Source organism: Hypanus sabinus, chromosome 12 (assembly GCF_030144855.1).
Source record: "Hypanus sabinus isolate sHypSab1 chromosome 12, sHypSab1.hap1, whole genome shotgun sequence".
Lineage (NCBI taxonomy): Eukaryota > Metazoa > Chordata > Chondrichthyes > Myliobatiformes > Dasyatidae > Hypanus > Hypanus sabinus.
This window is the reverse complement of record NC_082717.1, coordinates 20,289,591-20,309,933: the sequence shown is the minus strand read 5'-3', so window position 1 is coordinate 20,309,933 and position 20,343 is coordinate 20,289,591. Positions and strand designations below refer to the sequence as shown.

Below are 20,343 nucleotides of genomic sequence, written 5' to 3'. Positions count from 1 at the left end.
GTGAGGAATCCTTATGTATTGTACGTGAGGCTGCACAATGCATCAGCCCCGTATCTTGTTTACACGGGGAGCGGAGAAATGGCAAGTAGTCAAAGTGATCAATTTATGCTAAATAGTATCCTCAGTCATAAATCCCATAAAACAAGAATTTCCAACCTGGGGTCCACAGACCCCCTGCTTAATGGTATTGGTCTGTGGCATAAAAAAGGTTAGGAAACCCTGCCATAGAGGGAGGCACAATGCCATTCTGCTTCTAAGTATCATCGTATCTCTCTGTGGCACCAACACGAAACCTATAGATCTCATTATTTCCCAGAGTGCTTGATACTCACTAAATAGTTAATGTAGATCCATAAGCAAAATGACAATCTCAAGTTCCTTTGTAGCATGCAAATAATTTTTGATATTTAGCATGAGGATTTTAGAGATTAAAATTGAATGTGAGGGTATGTCGTTACTGCAGCCATATGCAACTTGTCTTAGACAAATTAATAGACAAGCAAAGAAGAAGTATTTGTACATTTTTTATTTAAGTAAGTGGTGCAGACAAGCCTGCACACTGTTGAGAGACAGTTTACCAGATACTCTGTTTTTAATAATGTATGAAAAATAATTGTTAGGCGTGTACTCAGGGAAGTGGAGTTAGTGCTCATTTGGGAACTTTGCAAACTTATGTGGAAATTCAATAATCTAAGCCTCTCTTTCAAAAGAAACCCATAATCTCGGCTGATATTTAATTGCAGTACTGCATTATTAAACTTCAATCCTCTTGACATGTTACAGTAGTTGAGATGGATGTCAAGAATCCCCTTTCATGTTAGTAGTTGAGCAAACTTGCTGTTGGGTGCCAGCAGGCATTTATATTAATGCCATCGAGGACCCAGTTTTCCAGTGTATGATGAGATAAAATTCTCTTCTACAACAAATGCAGGTAGAATTATTTTAAACATCTTAACTCAGTTCCTGGCAGAAAGTGGCTATAAACTGCATTCAAACCTATATTATTATGCAGTCCTTCATATGGTATTGAACCATCAGTCTCATTCAGAGCTGCAAAGATGGAAAGGCATATTAGTGTTGGAGGGGAAGCACTTTTTCCTTCAAGTGGTGGAATTTCATTATTACAGTGCTGATGGAGATCTTTCTGGCAGAATCACTTTGAAAGAGCTACCTGACTGATCCCCTTGCTTCTGCACTTTTGTTTTCTTTTCAGTGTTATTCAGAAATACTTGTTCATTCCACAACTTGCTGTTCCTCTATCCTTTTTTGTGTTCTACCAATTAAATCACATTTTCAGCTTTAATTTCAAAATACTGATTGTTGTCCTGGGAATCCTCGAATTTAACTGGTTGATTGGCTTGGGAAAATAGGCTGAATGTCTTTTACACATGGTCTGATGCATGGAAATATTTGCTGTGAGGAAGGCCTAGTTGGGTGCTGAGGGACCGTGCAACCCAGCTAACAGAGGTTCTATCAGACATCTTCAATGCTTCTCAGGAACAAACTGCTGCCCCTGCAGGCTTCGAGGCAGCCACTACATCTAAGAGCTTGACATTTACTTGCGCATTAAAGTCTACTGCCCACTGGCACTGATCTCAACAATAATGAAGCTCTTTGAGTGGCCGGTTATGGATCGCATTAAATTCCATCTTCTTGCTATTTTGGATACTTCCCAGTTTGCTTATCGTTCAAATCAGTCCACTGATGATGCCGTAGCCTCTGCCCTCCACTCCGTCCTGTCCTGCCTGGAAAATAGCGCCTCATACACCAGGATGCTGTTATTGACTTCAGTTTGGAGTTTAATACGATCCTCCCTCAGAAGTTGGTGCGTAAGCTATCCTCATTGGGTCTCAACTCCTCTCTTTGTAACTGGATTTTAGACTTCTTGATAGAAAGACTCTATTGGCAGCAACATCTCTAACTCCATCATGCTGAGCACCGGCTGAGTAGTGGTGGGAGAAAGTGAAACTTGATTGCCTGCATGAAACTTCTGGTTGTCTTCGATGGAACATGTGATGCACTGGAACAAGAAAGACTAATTCCTCAGAATTAACAGTTGGAGAATGTTTCAGTAATTAAATTATACAGGATATTTATCCTGGATGGACAAAGGGGAGTTTTATTTTTTACAAAAGGAATAAAAATTGCAGCATTGCAGATGTGCATTTGACTTTTTGAAAAAATAAACCTTGGACCATGTAACAATTTTTTTGGTCTAGAAATATATTCAATCAGCAAATTGCATGAATATTTGTAGATTGTAATCATTTCCCGGATCTGTAGCTGTTTCTTGCTGACCCTCTTCTTAAACTACTGAGTTAGCTTTCATTGATGGTATGAAGTTGAAATAAAATACTGATGAAGTAATATCACTGAATGCTGAAACAATAGTGGTGATTCCTGGAGTACAAGTATTGCTATTTAATTGGAAACCACTAGTATTGCAAATTCATTTTTTAGTGAATTGTCTTGTAAGCTTTTACTTATATAGAAATATTAGCATCTGTGCGGTTGCCAAAAAGGTTTTGGTGACAACTACATACATGCATTGCAATCACGTCTCAGTGTCGTTGATAGTCTCGATTAAGACAGACTTTCAGCCATACAGGATATAATATCCCATTCAGACTCAGTTATTCTCTTTTGCTTCACCCTGTACCATTTCATTTGGTTCTGCAAGGATCCAGACTGGTATGTTTGCTTTACCGCCAGGAAAGGCAAAATGGAAAGTTGGAATAGACAGTTTATACCATCTGTAGATTTAAGGCTGATAGTGAGATCGGAAATGAATTAATGCAGGGCTGCTTTTAAAAATACGAATTATTTTTCTGAAGAGACTCATTGGGGAAGGGGAAGTAGTGGCAAAGGACGCCCCTAGTTATCTTGCCAAGCTTCCTCATTATACCAATGCTTCATGTAAGTTGTCCTTGTCATGTTCAGGCTGGTACTGTCTACATTTTGATAATTACATAGTATTTGCTAACCCATTATAAATCTGCTGTGAAAAATAAGTAGTTGAATTGTCTTTGAGCACAATTAAAACATACTTACTTTATTTAGAGATACAGGGCAGAACAGGCCCTTCCAGCCCTTCGAGCTGTGCAGCCCAGCAACCTATTGATTTAACTGTAGCCTAATATGAGGCAGTTTACAACCAATTAACCTACTATCCAGTACATTCTGGATGGAAACCAGAGCACCCAGAGGAAGCCCACGCACACGTGGGAAGGAACGTACAAACCATCAACTCCAGTCAAGGTGGTGCCCATGTATAACACTCCTTCAGTTGACATCTTCTGGACAGATCATGAAACCATATATTTCACTTTTATGTCTTTTACGTGTGCTCATTGCCTTGAACGTGATTCTGGAACAGTTGGCGCCTGTGACTTGCAGTTTGGAGATTGTTTGGGTGGTTCAGCACTGAATTCCTCGAGGCAGAGGTAGCATGCGCAAAACTTGTAGCAAGCAGGCTGATGTTCAACTCCATTTCGCCAATTACAGCTCCCATTGTTCACTGATTAAAGTGATGAGGGAGATTGAAGCGTTTTACCTGCCTTTTGATCGCTGGGGGATCGCTCTGCTTTCGGAGAGGAGAGAGGCTGTTGCTGTGTCTGGAGAATGTTACAGGTTTTCTGCATTTTGGGTGTGCACTTGGACGATAGACTTTTTCAGTCTTATAGTTTTTTCTAATATTCTGTGTCTATCACTTGATTTAACTGCTGGCCCAGATAGTCAGAAGGCAGGGTATCGGTTGAGGTTGAATCGCTCTGGACGCCAAGCCGATTTGGAGAGGCTGAAAATGCCTTCTCCGGCCGTGAAATCGAGGGCTGTAGCGATTCGCCACAGCGGAGCTGGGTCCTAGTGCGAGGTTCAGCTGGTCCGTGGGCTCTTTCTTCATGACACTAAGGCTGTGAGACTGCCCCTGGCTGCTGTGCTTCATGTCTGCGAACTTTGCAGTGATTTGCCCGCTAATTTGATGGACTGAATACCAAGTCTTTAGGCCTGCTCTGGGCTGCTCCGGGGATTTGGATCTATGGACTCAGTTTGGTTCAGGATGTGTTGTTGTTGCTCGCTTCTATTGTTTGCATGATTTGTTTTGTGTTTTTATCCTTTTTCTCAGTGTGCATTGTAGTTGGCCTTTTTTTCAATAGGGTTCTTTTAGTTTCCTTTTTAGTAACTGCCTGTGAGCAAACAAATCCCAAGTTTGTATAATTTATCCCTTTGATAAAAAATGCACTTTGAATCTTTGAATCTTTCTTGTTTTTTGTTTGCGAGGGATGGGGATTTGGGGGTCGATGTGCCTGCTTCATTTTTGGTTGTTCAGACCAAACAGCAGAATGGGAAAGGAATATGATCTGAATTGCCTCCACTGAGGAATGATTGTTGGTACCAGACCGGGTTGTTTGAGTTTCTCAGAAACTGCTGATTTCCTGGGATTTCTATGCACAGCAGACTCCAGAGTTGACAGATAATGAAGACTTTGGAGAAGACAAAAAACATCCAATGAGTGGAAGTTCTGTGGGTGCAAATGCCTTGCTAATGACAGAGGTTAGAGGAGAATGGCCAGTCTGGTTCAAGCTGACAGGAAGGCGACAGTTATGTAAATAACACATGTAAATAACAGTGGTGTGCAGAAGAGCATTTCTGAATGCGCATGTCGAACCTTGAAGTGTATAGGTTACAGCAACAGAAAACCACACTGGGTTCCACTCCTGTACCTAATAAAATGGCTACTAAGTGAGATTCTCACAAGACTGTTTTTCACATTTTCATTTTTTGAGCTAATGTTTCTCAATATTCACAGTCTTTTTTCTTTACTAACAATGCCTACTTTTCCTTCCTACACATTGAATAGCTTTGGATATTTAGCTTTCAGTCATCCTGCAGTCATTTCTCAGTGATAATAATCATATCAGATACATTTCCTCCTTTTTAAGCTTCAGATTGGACTTCCATCGAAACTGACTTTCCCAGGAATTCTTATCTACTTCTCAACAAGAAATTGCAGCTCACTACTAAATATAAAGTCCAGAGTATTTTGACAAGTTTCCTGAGGTATTCCTGTGAGGAACACTATCCATAGCTAAGTGTGTCTAGTCTCCCACTTCCCACCAGTTTCTAGCTAATATCAACTATTTTATATTTGTTTTCACAAAAGAATTTTCTGTCTAATATCATACTGGTCAGGTTATTTAAACACTATGCTGCCACCACTGTAGTTGCTTAATTGGCCGGAAATGCTTATAGACCAATTGGGGGGCTAATCAATGAAGATACAAGGGGCTGCAGATGTTGGAATCTGGAGCATAGACGATCTGCTGGAGGAGCTCAGCTAGTTGGACAGCATTTGTGGGAGCAAACCAATTCTTGCCTGTTTAGGGAGCTAATCAAGCTTGAGTTGGCTCAGTGAGAGTATTCAAAGTCAGAAAGTTGTGATTTTAAACTTGAATTTACAGGGATCATGCAACTAGAGATGCTCTCCTTCAAGTAAGTTAAACCGTGTCATGTTGTGAGTACCCATCTATATTAAATCAATTTTTCAGTACATGGCCCACAGCCTTCTATTCCTAGGCAATTCAGATGTTCATCTTAACATTTCTTAATTCTTTAATGTTGTCAGTGACTTCGCTTCCTCCATGCTCTCAAACACAGTGTATTTCAGAAACACTGGGTGAAGAATGACCCACCCTAGATCCTCTGACAGCTCTTTTTCTTTGCAAACATCTATGCATTCTAGTTTTAATTACTTCTGATATGGAGTGCGGTGTAGCGTTCACGCAGCAACCTCCTTCTCTCTACGGTAGAGTTTCCCAACCTAGGGTCCACACTTTTCTGGCTTTGGTTAATGCCAGAAAAAGGGTTGGAACCCCTGCTTTTGTATCTTTCCATAACTGAAGTGCTTTATTCCAGACTCCACTGCACATAGTCAGGAACCTTCCCTACTGCACGGCCTGCTTTCATCCCTTAACCACCATCACTGTCAGAAACACACTGAGTCTCAGCAATTTGCAGAACGGTAAACTTTATTTTTCGAGTCTGCAGAGTCGGACCCAACCAGCTCCTGCTAGATTGAGTGCCGAATTACACTTTGCACAGTTTTTTATACCCTACATTCTTCTTTAATCTCATTACAAAATTACAAATGTGATTACCCCTTTGGCCCACTTATCAGCCTCAGCGCATTAACACCGTTATTGTTCAACCGTTAAGCATGTCTTCCCGTTACCCGTATCGCTTCTTTAATCAGCAAGCTATTGTTTCATCCTGATTTTGCAAATTGGTTTATACGTTGCCCTGCAAGTTGCTTTGCACGTTCTTTCTGTGTCAGCACATTCTAAATGGACTCCTTAAGAATCATTTCTCTCAATCCACCCTTTTTCTTTTTAGAATGTGCTATCAATTGGGCTTTTGCCACGGGTTTACATAGGCTTCTTCCTCTAGCTCTATTTCCCTTTGTAGGAGTACCTGAACAGGATCAGCCGGGGCCCCTGGTTGCATGACTTGTCTTGCCACCCGAGCTACTAGCTCCCGCAAGCAGGGGATCAGACATGGTAGCAGAAGGAGGACCATCAATCCCCCTCCTATAACCCCTAAAGCGGTTCGCCACCAGCCTCCTTTCAACCATCCGTCCAGCCAGTCCCAATACCCCAGCGGCTTCCAGGTCTGTACCGGCACGTGGGCCAGTTTCCTTATTTTATCTGATATTTTTTTGAACCACCTTTCGGTTGTCATCTATCTTTAAGCAGCAGTTGGTTAGATTAAACTTTCCACATACTCCTCCTTTTTGTTGTAGTCATAACATTTCTCGTTTACATGAGAGTGTGATACAAAGGACCCTGGAAAAACCGTCATGCCCACCCTTACCGTCGTCCTGCACTTATCACATCCCCCTTCAGCGCTTCTCAACAATAGCAGTATATACATTACAGTCCCAAAGTTCATTCTGTCCGTCTTTTGAGCTTTAGCACCATCGGGTCTTCTCCCTGGACGCAAGTCCATTCTGCACCTTCTTCGGGCTTTACGGGTCCCTTGATTCTCGCGGCGTGGGTCCACCCTTTTTCTTTTGTCCTTACTGCGGCTTCGGTGGTCAGTAGCACCTGGAATGGGCCTTCCCACTGCGGCTGTAACTTCTCTGGCTTCCAAGTCTTAATCAGGACCCAGTCACCGGGCTGAGTTCGGTGGAGTGCGAAGTCCAGAGGTGGGGTTTGTGCGAGTAACCCCTTCCTGCGCAATTCTGCAAAAGAACGAGAAAGTGCCTGTAAATAGTCCCTTACAAAGACATCTCCCCCTTGCAGGGAAGGATAGCCCTCCACCTTGTTCCAATATGGAAGGCCAAACAACATTTCATAAGGGGATACTCCTATATCTTTTCGAGGAGCCGTGCGGATTCTTAGTAGGGCCAGGGGTAGACACTTGGTCCAGGGTAGCTTGGTTTCCATCATTAGTTTTGTCAATTGCGTCTTCAAAGTACTGTTCATCCTCTCAACTCTTCCTGAGCTCTGAGGGTACCAGGGGGTGTGCAGCTTCCACTGGATTCCCAAGGCGTCACAGATTAGCTGGTGTGTTTTTGAGGCAAAGTGTGTTCCCCTATCTGAATCAATAGACCCTATTATTCCATATCTCGGGACTATATTTTCTAATAGGATCCGAGCCACTGTAGGGGCGTCCGCTTTAGTGGTTGGGAATGCTTCCACCCACCTAGTGAAGTGATCCACAATTACTAACAGGTACTTCCATCTCTGAACTTGTGGTAGTTCCGTAAAGTCTATTTGGATCCGATGGAACGGTCGGACGGCTAGTGTTTGTCCCCCCTTCTGGGTGGCACGCATCATTTTCTTGTTTACCTTTTGACAGGTGTAACAGCCCCACACCTCCTGTTGAGCTAGTGTGAATATCCCTTTACAAACATAGTCCCTTAGGATAGTGTCGCACATAGCTTGCACTCCCCAATGGCTTTGTTGGTGTAGTTGTTGCAGTATATGACGAGTTACTTCCTTATTCAGTACTTGCCGTCCGTCGGGGGTCTTCCACTCGCCTTCTGATGTTTGTCGGGCTCCCTTGTTGATTCCCCGTATAAGAACTGTGCCGGGTTACAACTATTGTTCCTTTCAAAGCTTACATCATCCCCGACCATCAGAATGGTTTCGTATTTCAGTATGCGAGAGTCCGTCAACCACCGCTGAGCTTTTTGGGCTAAGAGGGTGCTAACGGAGTGCTGGGTATACACCGTCATTCTTCCCCCAAAGGTTAATTTCCGTGCTTCTTCTACTAGTACGGCTGCTGCCGCTACGGCTTGTATGCACGTCGGCCATCCCCGGGATACCGGTTCTAACATTTTTGATAAAAAGGCCACAGGTTGCCGCTTTCCTCCTTTTTCTTGGGTTAGTACTCCTAACGCAGTTCCTTCATTGTTTGTTGCATACAGCTGAAAGGGCTTTTCCAGTGCTGGCAGTGTTAATACCGGGGCCCGAATTAGTTGCCCTTTTATTTTCCTGAACTTCTGTTCTTCTTCTTCGGTCCAGCTGATTATTCCCCGGTCTTCCTTTGCCAATTTGTCGTACATAAACTTCACCAGGGGGGTATAATTCTCTATCCAAATCCGGCAATAGCCCACTAAGCCCAGAAATTGTCTTATTTCCTTCTTTGTCCTGGGAAGCGGTATTTTAGTTATTCCCGCTATTCTTTCTGGGGTTATTTGGCGGTGCCCTTTACTGACTCTGTGTCCGAGATATGTTATTTCCTTCTCGACAAATTGCAGTTTCTTCTTGGACACCCGCAATCCTTTTTCTCCTAGGTAATTCAGGAGTCTTATAGTATCGTCTCGCACTACCTCCTCTGCTGGTCCCGATAGTAGTAGGTCATCGACATACTGTAATAGTTGGTTCTTTTCGGTACAATGGAATCCAGCCAATACTTGCTCCAGTACCTGTTCGAATAGGTTTGGGGACTCCGTGAACCCTTGGGGCAAGACGGTCCACCGGAGTTGCTTCTTCCGCCCAGTGAATGGATTTTCCCATTCAAATGCGAACATATCTCGGCTACCTTCCTCCAACGGGCAACTCCAAAAGGCATCTTTTAGATCTATCACACTGAACCATTCATGTTCAGGAGGTATTTTGCTCATTAATGTATAGGGGTTAGGCACTACCGGGTATCGTGTTTGGACTACCGCATTTAAGCCTCTCAGATCTTGAACCATTCGATACGTGCCGTCGGGCTTTCGGACCGGTAGCATTGGGGGTATTAAAGGGTGACATACATTCTTCCAGGAGTCCATCTGATACTAATGTCTCAATTACAGGTTGTAATCCCCTCCTCCCTTCCATGGCAATGGGATATTGCCGTCTTCTCTCTTCTGCTTGTTTGTCCCACTGTGGGTCGTTTACTGGAAATTTCTGGTCCCCCGGTAACTCATTCGGCTGTTCCCTTCCCCAAATTGATATTGCAGCTTGTCGTATCATTTGCCTCTCTTGTGCAGAAAATAGCGTTCCCATAATCGCATGCATTTCTTCCCAAGTGTAAACATTAGGTCCTAAGAATTGATCCAACTGTTCTGCCAGTCCCATTGGATCTTCTAATAAAGTTTTCATATCTTTCTTAAATCCTCGTACTTCGGTACTTGTCAGAGGGACGTTTACAAATCCTGTTCCTCCCCGTTCTCCTCCCATTGGAACCTCTCGAAGGGGACACAGCTGTACCTCTTCCTTTTTTAATTCGTCTTTCTTTTTCTTATCTGCTCCTGTCACACTCCTTGTTTCGATCCTTGCTTTTGCTTTTTCCCTAACATCCCTCTCTTCCCTCTCCGGGTCTATTTCTTCTGTTTTTTCACTTTCTTCACGTTCTCCCTCTGCTCCCGCAAGGGGCGCAGAAGGCTGGACATAGGGAGGGGGTAAATGATCGAGTGGGTCCCACTTCCGCTCCCCTTTAATGCCCAATTTAAAACTCTTTGTTGTTACTCCTGGCCAGGGAGCCCAACAAAAAGCATAAGCAATTTCTTCCGGTTTTACATTTGGTTTTGAATTAACGTAAATGTTTAAGGCTTGTCGTACCCAATCCTCCTCAGACCCAAGCCGCGGCCACCAGACCGCAGATTTTTCTATCGGCTGTTTCGACCAAATTAAACAGTACTGTATCATTTTTTTCTTTTGTTTCCCTTTTAGTCTTCCACATCCCCAATTCTCAAACATTCTACCGAGGGGGCTATCAGGAGGAACCCCCGGGTATGGTCCCGGTCTCTCCGTTTCCTCTTTCTTTTTAGAGCCACCCCCTCCCATCTTATTCCGCTCTTACTTAATCAGGAGGACCCCCGGGTAGCGATCCCGGTCTTCTCCGTCCTTACTTATTCCCGCACCTTTCTACTATAATAGTAGGCACTTACCCGGTGCGTCCTGGGGACTTCCAGTACCAGGTACTGTCCCCTTCTCCCCGTTTACCGCTCTGCGCTGTCCGGATATCACTCGCTCAAGCCGCGCTGGAGCGACGAGCAAGGAGTCAGGGACCGCCAAACTCGGCGGGGTGCACCGTCTCCGATGTCCTTCCTCGTGTCCACCGCGGCCGGAGTGTGGATCCCGGACGAGCCCCCACGTTGTCAGAAACACACTGAGTCTCAGCAATTTGCAGAACGGTAAACTTTATTTTTCGAGTCTGCAGAGTCGGACCCAACCAGCTCCTGCTAGATTGAGTGCCGAATTACACTTTGCACAGTTTTTTATACCCTACATTCTTCTTTAATCTCATTACAAAATTACAAATGTGATTACCCCTTTGGCCCACTTATCAGCCTCAGCGCATTAACACCGTTATTGTTCAACCGTTAAGCATGTCTTCCCGTTACCCGTATCGCTTCTTTAATCAGCAAGCTATTGTTTCATCCTGATTTTGCAAATTGGTTTATACGTTGCCCTGCAAGTTGCTTTGCACGTTCTTTCTGTGTCAGCACATTCTAAATGGACTCCTTAAGAATCATTTCTCTCAATCACCAAGACAGATTTTCTTTTTTTTAAGCTATGTTGCTGTTTGTGGAGCAGCATATACGTTCATTGGCCACTTTCCCCATCATAAATTGCACTAATTTTATGATTTATGCTGAACCCCACTTGTTAATCTGGAGACCTTTCATAAACAGATTTGATCTTCCTTTTGTCCTCAGTGACGTGAGTTTTGGATTGTAACATTTGTGCTTTTAACTTCAGTCAAAAGAGTTAATAAACCTAAAACATAACTGATTGCTGAACCAGACTTCAGTTTGAATTCTGTCTGGATTGTGGGCAGGACAGTGTTAACTCCTCAACAGCAGTTTCTTTCTAAAGTAATCAGAAATTCATCTTGTGCAGGAAATTACTATTCCTTCCTTTTAGTTCCATTCCGTATACCGCTGCAGTGGAATGCAGGTTCTGCGATGTGAATGGCAAAAGTGACTTGCAACACATTTAGAGAAAAAAAAGATTTTTTTTCCTCCCCGAAGCTAAGCAATTAATTGTGTCCCTTGAGGCTTTGTTGCATACCATGGGACTGTCTAATCCAAAACGGAGACTGGCTAAGTGGGTACGCGTACATATTCTGCATTGTTATCACCTTATTGAAAAAAAAACCATGGGCTTGCAGTAAGGTTGTTTCTGGGAAAGCGAGAACACTTCATTTGAAAATGTACTTTCCTTTATTTGAACTTGAAGAGTATCTGCAGAACTGTAATTTGTTATAGTCCACATACAGTCACAAAGTGCGTTTTGCTTGGATTTATTAACAAGAGTTAGCTTTAGAAAGAAAGAGACTGAAAATGAATTAGAAAGCCAGCATCTCAGAGGTGGTGAACGAGGGCAGCTGTAACACTCCAGAGGAAATATGAGCAACTGGTGAGACAGGATGGAGGGTCTGATATCACAACCATCCAGCTGTTTTCAGGCTCTAAGTTCTCAGGAGCTGTTTCAACTGTGAGTTTTTAGAAGTGAGGTGACAGTCCGTAACTTTTATCAGCTTCAGACCATGGAGTTGCAAACGTAGTGATGTAGTCTCTGTTGCTCTGTTCTGTACAAGAACACATCTTGTTTATTGGCTATTTTCTTCAGCACCAGTGAGATATATAACAACTCTGGACAGGGAATGAATATCAAAGGTACTGTCAAGCTACATTTCCAGTTCATCTTTGCATGACATGATCCTGAAAGTGATGTGTAAGGTGAAGGGCATTGGGATATGCCCTTCCATATGTTGAGCATTGACTTGGTCGCTGGTCAAGGTGAACTGACTGTCATAATAGGAAAAGAAAATGTACTTTCCTTGTTGACGATGATGGCAGCAGTCAGAGAACACGCTTGATTTTTGGCAGAACCAGAGCTAGCACAGTGTTAGGAAGGAGTGATTAAAAATGCATCCTCACAAAGGTATTGAAAATAAATAAAATGGTCATGTTGTTCCTACAGCATTTTCTAAGCATTTGTTCCTTTATTCCTTTAAAGTAACTTTTTTTGTGCAAAAAAAAATTTTGAGTTTCAGTACTTTTGTGAGGATGGTTAAGAACAAAATAAAACAGACTACAGGTTGTTTATTGTTACAAGTCAGGGTCAAAGTTACAGGAAGCATTTAATTTTATTGGCTTCTGAAGCCAAGTGTCTGTGGATTTCTGAAAGTGTTCATGGCTGCTAAAGTAGCAGACAGCCATGCTGGCAGCCCATTACTGTCTCAGTTATAGACTCCATGGAAGTGTTGAGACAGTGGGAGTCAACTCAGAGCAATCGCAGCGCACGGCTGTTGTCCCAGTCTTCACTGCCATTCTTTCACTCCAACATAGTAGTGGTTTAGTTACCATCCTCAAATATTCCCTGCATCTGTGTAGTAGTATTCAACTTTGAGTGCAAAAGAGTTTGTAGATTTTCTTTCAGTGAGGTATGAAAAATCACACTTTGTCCTGAACAGAATTATAGAGTGAAGCCACACAGAACAAGGCCTTTCAGTCCAGTCATGTCAGCACGTGTTCTGAAAGAGCTATCCAAATGATCCTGCTATGCAGCCGTTTCCATACAGCCCTGCAATTTTTCCCATTTGGCTGTTGAAAGTTATTTAATGGATTTGCTTCCGATATCCTTTGAGGCATCATACTCCATTTTAGTTATAGTATATGGCAAAGCAAACTTCTGGAGTAACTGTGGGTTGAGCAGCAAAGCAGTGTTCAATATTGATGCAGGGACACAATCTGAAATGTCACATATCTGTTTATCTCCTTGGATGATGATCAACTCGCTCCACCAGTTTGTTTTACTCCGGTTTTCAGCATTTGCATTGTTTTATGTCACTCGTGGTAAACAGAGACCCTACTTGTAGAGTGGCAGAGCTGGATCCAAGTCAGAATCAGAACCTGGTTTATTATCACTGGCATATGCTGTGAAATTTATTGTTTTGTGGCAGCAGTACAGTGCGAGATATTAAAAAGCTACTATAAGTTACAATAAATAGTGTAAAAGAGAAATTAGCGAGGTAATGGACTGTTAAGAAACCTAATGGAGGGAAGAAGTCATTCCTAAAATGAGAGTGTTTGTCTTCAGGTTCCTCTACCACCTACCAAATGAGAATAATGAGAAGAAGGCGTATCCCATATGGTGAGGGTTTAATATTGGACACCATCCTCTTGAGGCAACCCCTCTTGAAGATGTCCTCGATGCGGTGGGTGGGGGGGGGGGGGGTTGCACTTGCGATGTTGTTAGAACATAGAGGCATAGAAAACCTACAGCACAATGCAGGCCTTTCGGCCCACAATGCTGTGACAAACATGTACTTACTTTAGAAATTACCTAGGGTTACCCATAGTCCCCTATTTTTCTAAGCTCCATGTACTAAGCTATTTTTCTAAGCTCCAGGAGTCTCTTAAAAGACCCTATTGTATTCGCCTCCACCACCGTCACTGGCAGCCCATTCCACACACTCACCACTCCCTGTGTAAAAAATCTTAGCCCTGACATCTCCTCTGTACCAAACTGTGCCCTCTTGGGCTAGCCATTTCAGCCCTGGGATAATGCCCCTGACTATCAACACAATCAATGCCTCTCATCGTTGTATACCCCTCTATCAGGTCACCTGAGTCTACAACCCTCTGCAGCCTCTATTGATCCTGCAAACTGAAGCTCCATAACCTGGTGATGCAACCAGCCAGAATGTTCTTCCCAGTACATCTGTAGAAGTTTGTAAGTCTTTGGTGATAGAGCAAATCTCCTCAAACTCTTACTGAAGTAATGAAGGAGCTGCTGGGCACTTCTTCTTGATTACATCAATGAATGGGGCTCAAGGCAGATCCTTTGAAGTGTTGATGTAGAGGGACTTGAAGCTGTTCACTCTTTCCTCTCCTGACCCTCAATGAGGACTGGTGTGTGTCCTCCTGACCTCCTTTACATGAAATCCATGATCAGTTCCTTGGTCTTGCTAATGTTAAGTGCGAGATTGTTATTGCAACACCACTCGATGAGCCAATCTATCTCATTCCTCTACATTTCCTCATCGCCATCTGAGATTTTGTTAGATGGAATCCCAGTGGGACTGTATTTTGGAGATGGTGGCTAGAGATCTAATTTTCAAGGTAGTGATAGAAATTGATAAGCAATAGACCAGAGGTGAAGATCCTGAAATGGAGAACAAAGACCATGCATAAATATACTGGGAGGAATGACCTGCAGTTGAGTCTATATTGATAAATGGAAGATATTCATTAATAAAGGAATGGGAGTTCAAGGCCAACATATTCCCATAGGGTTGAAAGATGAAGACAATGTGTAAGAAACCCTAGATGCCAAGGAATATTGAGGGGTGTGAAAAAAAAATCAACAGGAAATATGCCAGGAATAGAGAACAGAAAACCAGTGACGCTGACAATTATCCAAAAATGATAAAGTTCTACTAAATGAACAAGGGTTAAGGTGGGGCACAAGGTATCACTGGTAGATGGATTAAGGAAATTTGTAAAGCATTTTATGAGTTTGTTAAGCTCAAGGGGGTAAGCTGGGAAATAATAGGGGCCATTGGAGATCAATGGGACAAAATGTACATGGAGTAACATGAATGTAGATGAGGTTAGAAATGAAGTTTTCTTATCTGCATTCATTGAGAAGAGCATTGTAGTTGGAAATTCAGGAAAAGACTGAAATTCTGTAACAAATTATCATTAAAAAGGAAGAATTAGATGTTTTAACAAGCTTAAACGTAGATACACACACACACACACACACACACACACAGACACAGACACACACACACACACACACACACACACACACACACACACACACAGACACACACACACACACACACGCGCGCGTTCTGAGGAGATGTATCCCAGTCTGCTATGGAATCAAGGGAGGAGAATTGCTAGGTTTCTGATGGACATCATTTTAAATCTTTGCTGGCCTCAGGTGACATGCCAAATATTTAGAAATTAGTAAATGTGATGATACCTTTATTCAAGTAGAACAGAAGAGATGTGCCTGGTAATTAGAGGCTTGTGAGTCTACCATGAATGTTTGGAGAATTAATGAAGAAACATCTGAAGGAGTAAGATTAATGTACACTTTTAAAGGCAGGGTTAATTAAAGACAGTCAGCATGTTGTTGTTAAGCTGGAGATCTTGCCTTGAGCAATTGGGAATGTATTGACAAGGATGGATGTGGTTAATGTAGTCTACGTAGACTCTGGTAACACTTTGACCACAGTCTCACACTTGAGACTGGTCTAAAAGTTTAGAACCTCTGGGATCCAGAGTTAAATTGGATCCAAATTAGTTTTGGTGATAAGTGGCAGAGGAGGATGATGGAAAGTTCTTTTTGTGATTGGTAGCTCTGGACAACTGGTGTACATCAAGGATCAGTATTGGCATTCTTCTTGTTATAATGCATTAACAATTTGGATGTGATTGTCAGAGGAATCTTATTGAAAAGCAGAATAAGCTCAATGGGCCATATGGCCTACTTCTATTCCTATTTAGTTTGTTCCTAAGAATCATCAGTAAGTCTGACACAAAAATAATTGTAGTCCATAATGGCCTTACACTATGGATTGTATTGACAAGTTCTTGTAATGGGGAGCAAAGTTATAGTCTTTCCATTGAGGGACTTGGTTATTCTGTCAATGAATTAAGTGTTCTGGCTTAAACCAACCCTCATAGCAATCATTCTAGTCGTTGATCACCTTTTATAAAGAACGATAACCTGACAAGGGTAAATATAATCCTTGAGCCACTTTACCTAGGTTTGAGGTTTACACTGTTGTGTCTGGTGTGTTAAATATCAAACTAATCCCATTGCTCTGCCTTCTTCTCAATTTCTTTTTCTGTTTCTTATATTTAGCTGACTTACCTTAAAGCAATAAATGCTGCTTCATTTATTTCAAGTGGGAAATGTTCAACAATCCCTATTATAAAAATATTACTACAGCCCCTCACTTTCTAAATCACAGTTTATGTTGATGACTTCTCATTTTTGGCTGCTAAACTGGACCCCTCACATTTTAACTGATTAAATCTCCTTTTGGCACTTTTTCAGTGAAAATGATTGTTGAACATCAGGTCTCTTTTTCTGTCCTTAGTCTCATCTTGCCAAATCATCTTAAATATGGCTTCATAGTAATTGATGTTTCTTTTCCCAAACATGATCAGCTTATGGTCCTCCCTACTTAAATTCAGGGAGATAATTGTTTTTGAACACTGGCATTTTCCCAATCATTGTTTTACCCCCAATTCCAAATTTATTTTCCCATTTTTACTGCTTTGCTTATACTTCTAAATTGTGTCCTCCCTGCTTTGCCAAATCTATATTTGGGTCAAATTTCATGGTTGTATCTTTTGCATTCATTATGAAGAAAAATGGATCTAGAATTGACTCAATTTAATTTTATTCTGAGTAATATGTCAACAATCAACTTTCCTCTAAGCTGCTGTTTCATTGTACACCACATCACTATATTTTGTAAGAAGCCCTTTAAGTCTGACATTTGAACAAGCATAGCCTGAAAATCCATATATACTTTATCCACTCCATTTCCTTTATTTATTCCTTATGTTCACGTAAGCTTTATTGCTTTTATATTATCTGCAAACTTTTCCCAGATTGCCCTCTAACCTTCCCATCACTTCTCTGTTTCCCTTCTGTGAAGCTTGGTCATGTCTTGTATTGGTACCATTTGGTTATCCATAAATCTTTTTCGTGCACCTTTTATGAGGGAATAACTTTATTATAAATTCTTACTGATTTCCTTATTTTTCCACTACAGATCTGTCCATTTTTTCACTAGTCTTCACTTGATGTGAACTCTTTTTTTCCACGTCCAGAGAGATTTATCTGAGAGTTAATTTTGTTTCAGCTTGAAATCGTGAGATAAGTGAATATCCAGAAATTGTTCAGCGTGCCGATTATTATCAAGCGACCTTTTGCCAAGATTGTGGCACAAGCAGTTCATCACCATGTATGTGAAATAATCCAGCATGATTTGCACTTAACGTCTATCAGCTGAAGATTACTTGAGGCTTCTGTAATGACTCCCTTTTTGTTCAAATATTAGCTGATCTCTTCTGTTGCTCACCAAAAGTCATTGTGACGACTAAAATGGAGCTCTGTTTAATTTGTTCTAAATTTTGAACTTACTGTGAGGTGCATCCATTAGGGTCTAATTAGGCACATCCCGAGTCGAATTAGAGGATTTTTCTGGAAAATTGCACCTGCTCCGTCTCTGGCTTCTGTCCTTTGGGAGTGGTCAAGTTATCAATATCAAAGCAGGAAATGCCTCCCCATCTGCCATTTTTGAAGAAAAATATTCTTTTGTGACTTCAAAAAATGGAATGTGCTGACTTATTTTGAAATAAATAATATAATTTGTTTTCTATATGAATGGAAATGCTCAGTCTGTGGCTGCTTAGTAAGGTGAGCTTCCAAAAAGATTATTCTGAAATACACACTTTATTCTACTTGCTTTGAAGAAGAGTTTAAGCAGTCTTCAAGAGAACATTTGATTAATAGGGTGGTTTGCTTTCAATTGTTTTACCGTGTTTCCTGGTGGGTTAAATTTCTTGAGACTGTCTCAGACTATAAAACATCTTGTACTTAATGCCTGGTTTCCTAGTTTAATACTTTATCTTTGGTTTTATCATCCTGTGTATCTGGAGATGTGTGTAGGCAGTTATTGTCAAACAGACATTAACAACATTAAAAAGGAAACAGAAAGTGCAGGAAACTGTTTAATGATTTTAAACAGCACATTGCAAAGTAAAGAATAAACTGATGTGGATTCCACAAGGTCTGTCCAGATTTGGACTTGAAGATGGCAAGATGAGGTGTATCAAGCAGCATGGCTTCACTGATGTAGTGGATAGGACTCACCCAGTTAAATGTGTCTGAGTATGCGAGCATAAGACTCCCATGCCCAGACGCTGATAGGCCACGCTGAGTGCAGGGCATTTATATAGAGTAGGATGCAAGGCTCACCCAAGCCAGGTTCAAGTAGGACTGGAAGGTTTATAAGGCTGCATGCAAGGCCATTCTGAGTGGGGAATGATTTAGGAGTCCACATTGATAGTCCATTATCTGTAACTTGCCTTAAAACGTAGTCCCTCGCAGTATCAGGCCTTTTTGTTCACCAGTTTTGGTTATGAGAGTTCAGGAGACTAGTGAGAATAAGATTTAGCAAATTTAGTTGACAGGGCAAAGAGTGAATGAAAGGGAGTGAGAAAGAGAAAGTTGTTGTGGAGAAAGAGTGATAGTAATAAAGAAAGGCTAAAAATAATTGAACAGGGTAAGAACTGAAATGGAATAGAAAGAGAAATCAAAGTGAAATAACCTCGGAATAAGGAAAAAGGAAGATGGAGGAGTAAATAACAGCGCACAGATTGGAAATGTGCTTGCATCTGTCAGTATAGGCAGGACTGCTTGTCCCCATTCTCACAGCTTTCTACAGGAGCACCATCAGGATTGCCCTGGTTGTACCTGTGTGGTATGGAAGCTGTGAGGCAGTGGACCGCAAAACCCTACAGGGGGTAGTAAAAGCTGAGAAGATCATCAGGGTCTCCCTCGCCCCTATGTGTGACACATCGGGGCGTTGTAGGTGAAAGGCCTGAAGCATTGTTGAGAATCCCTACTACCCATCCCACAATCTCCTTGACCCACTGCTGTCAGGAAGGGGGTACAGGAGCATTAGGACTAGGACTGGCAGATTGGGTAACAGCTTCTTCCCTCAGTCTGTGAGACTAATGAATATTTGCCACCACTGCGGTCTCATCACGAGGTCAGCAAATTGTTTACCAATGCTGCGCAGTACATGCATTTTGAATTATATTTTATTACCTTATTTGTGGTGATCGTAATATTTGTACTGGAATTTGAAAGGGAGAGGCATAAGTCACATGTATCAATATTGCAGTGGAATAAAGGGAATTACAGAGGTATGAGAGAGAAGCTTGCCCAAGTGGATTGGAGGAGGATACTGGCAGGGATGACACAGAGCGGAGATGGCTGAACTTTCTGAGAATAGGTGCAGGATAGATATGTCCCACAGAAGAAGTTCGCAAATGGCAGGGCTAGGCAACTGTGGCTGATGAGAGAAGTTAAGGACTTCAAAATAGCCAAAGGAAGGGCATATGAGATAGCAAAAGCGAGTGGGAAGCTTTTAAAAAATAACAAATGGCAACTAAAAAAGCTATAAGCAGAGATGGAATATGATAGCAGACTAGCCAATAATACAAAGCAGGATACGATAATTTTTTATATAAAGAAAAAAAGGGAGGTGAGAGTTGATATTAGACCACTGGAAAATGAAGCTGGTGAGGTAGTAATTGGGGACAAAGAAATGGCAAATAAACTTAATGGGAACTTTGCATCTTTTTCTACTGTGGAAGACACTAGCTGGGTTCTAGTGATCTGTGCATGTCAAGGAGTGAAAGTGAGTGACCAAGATGGCGGCGCGATGCAGTTTGCTGCGGCCGCTCCGGAGCTGATATCTGTTATTCGTTAAGCGGGGTGCCGTGCACAATCCTAATCTGATAAAAAAAACAGACATGGGAGTACGGAGGAACATCTGGAAATCTCCAGTAAGGCCTTCTTCGTTGCTGCTGCTGTTGTGAGGTCCGGGTCAATGCTGAGAAGAACAGGCCCCCAATCCTCGGGGTCACGTTGCCGGTGGCCATTGGCGAGGGCGTCGTAGTGCGCTTGGCAGAGGATGGTGTTCAGGCTCTGCCGGAGGGGATGGTCGGAGGCTTGGAGGTTCGAAAGACTCGGAGTCCGCTGCGGCCGGGGAGCTTTCACTGTGTGCTGCGTCATCTGCGAAGCTGAGTCCGGCGGCGCCGTGGAAGTCCATAGCGGGGGTATTCCCTTCTGCCGC

At 42.3% G+C, this 20,343-nt stretch overlaps 1 protein-coding gene across 2 annotated transcripts in view; it reads left to right on the top strand.

Annotated features, from left to right (window-relative positions):
- ttc27 (tetratricopeptide repeat domain 27) overlaps positions 1-20,343 on the top strand; it is a 250,402-nt gene that overhangs the window by 135,015 nt on the left and 95,044 nt on the right. The window lies entirely within an intron of this gene.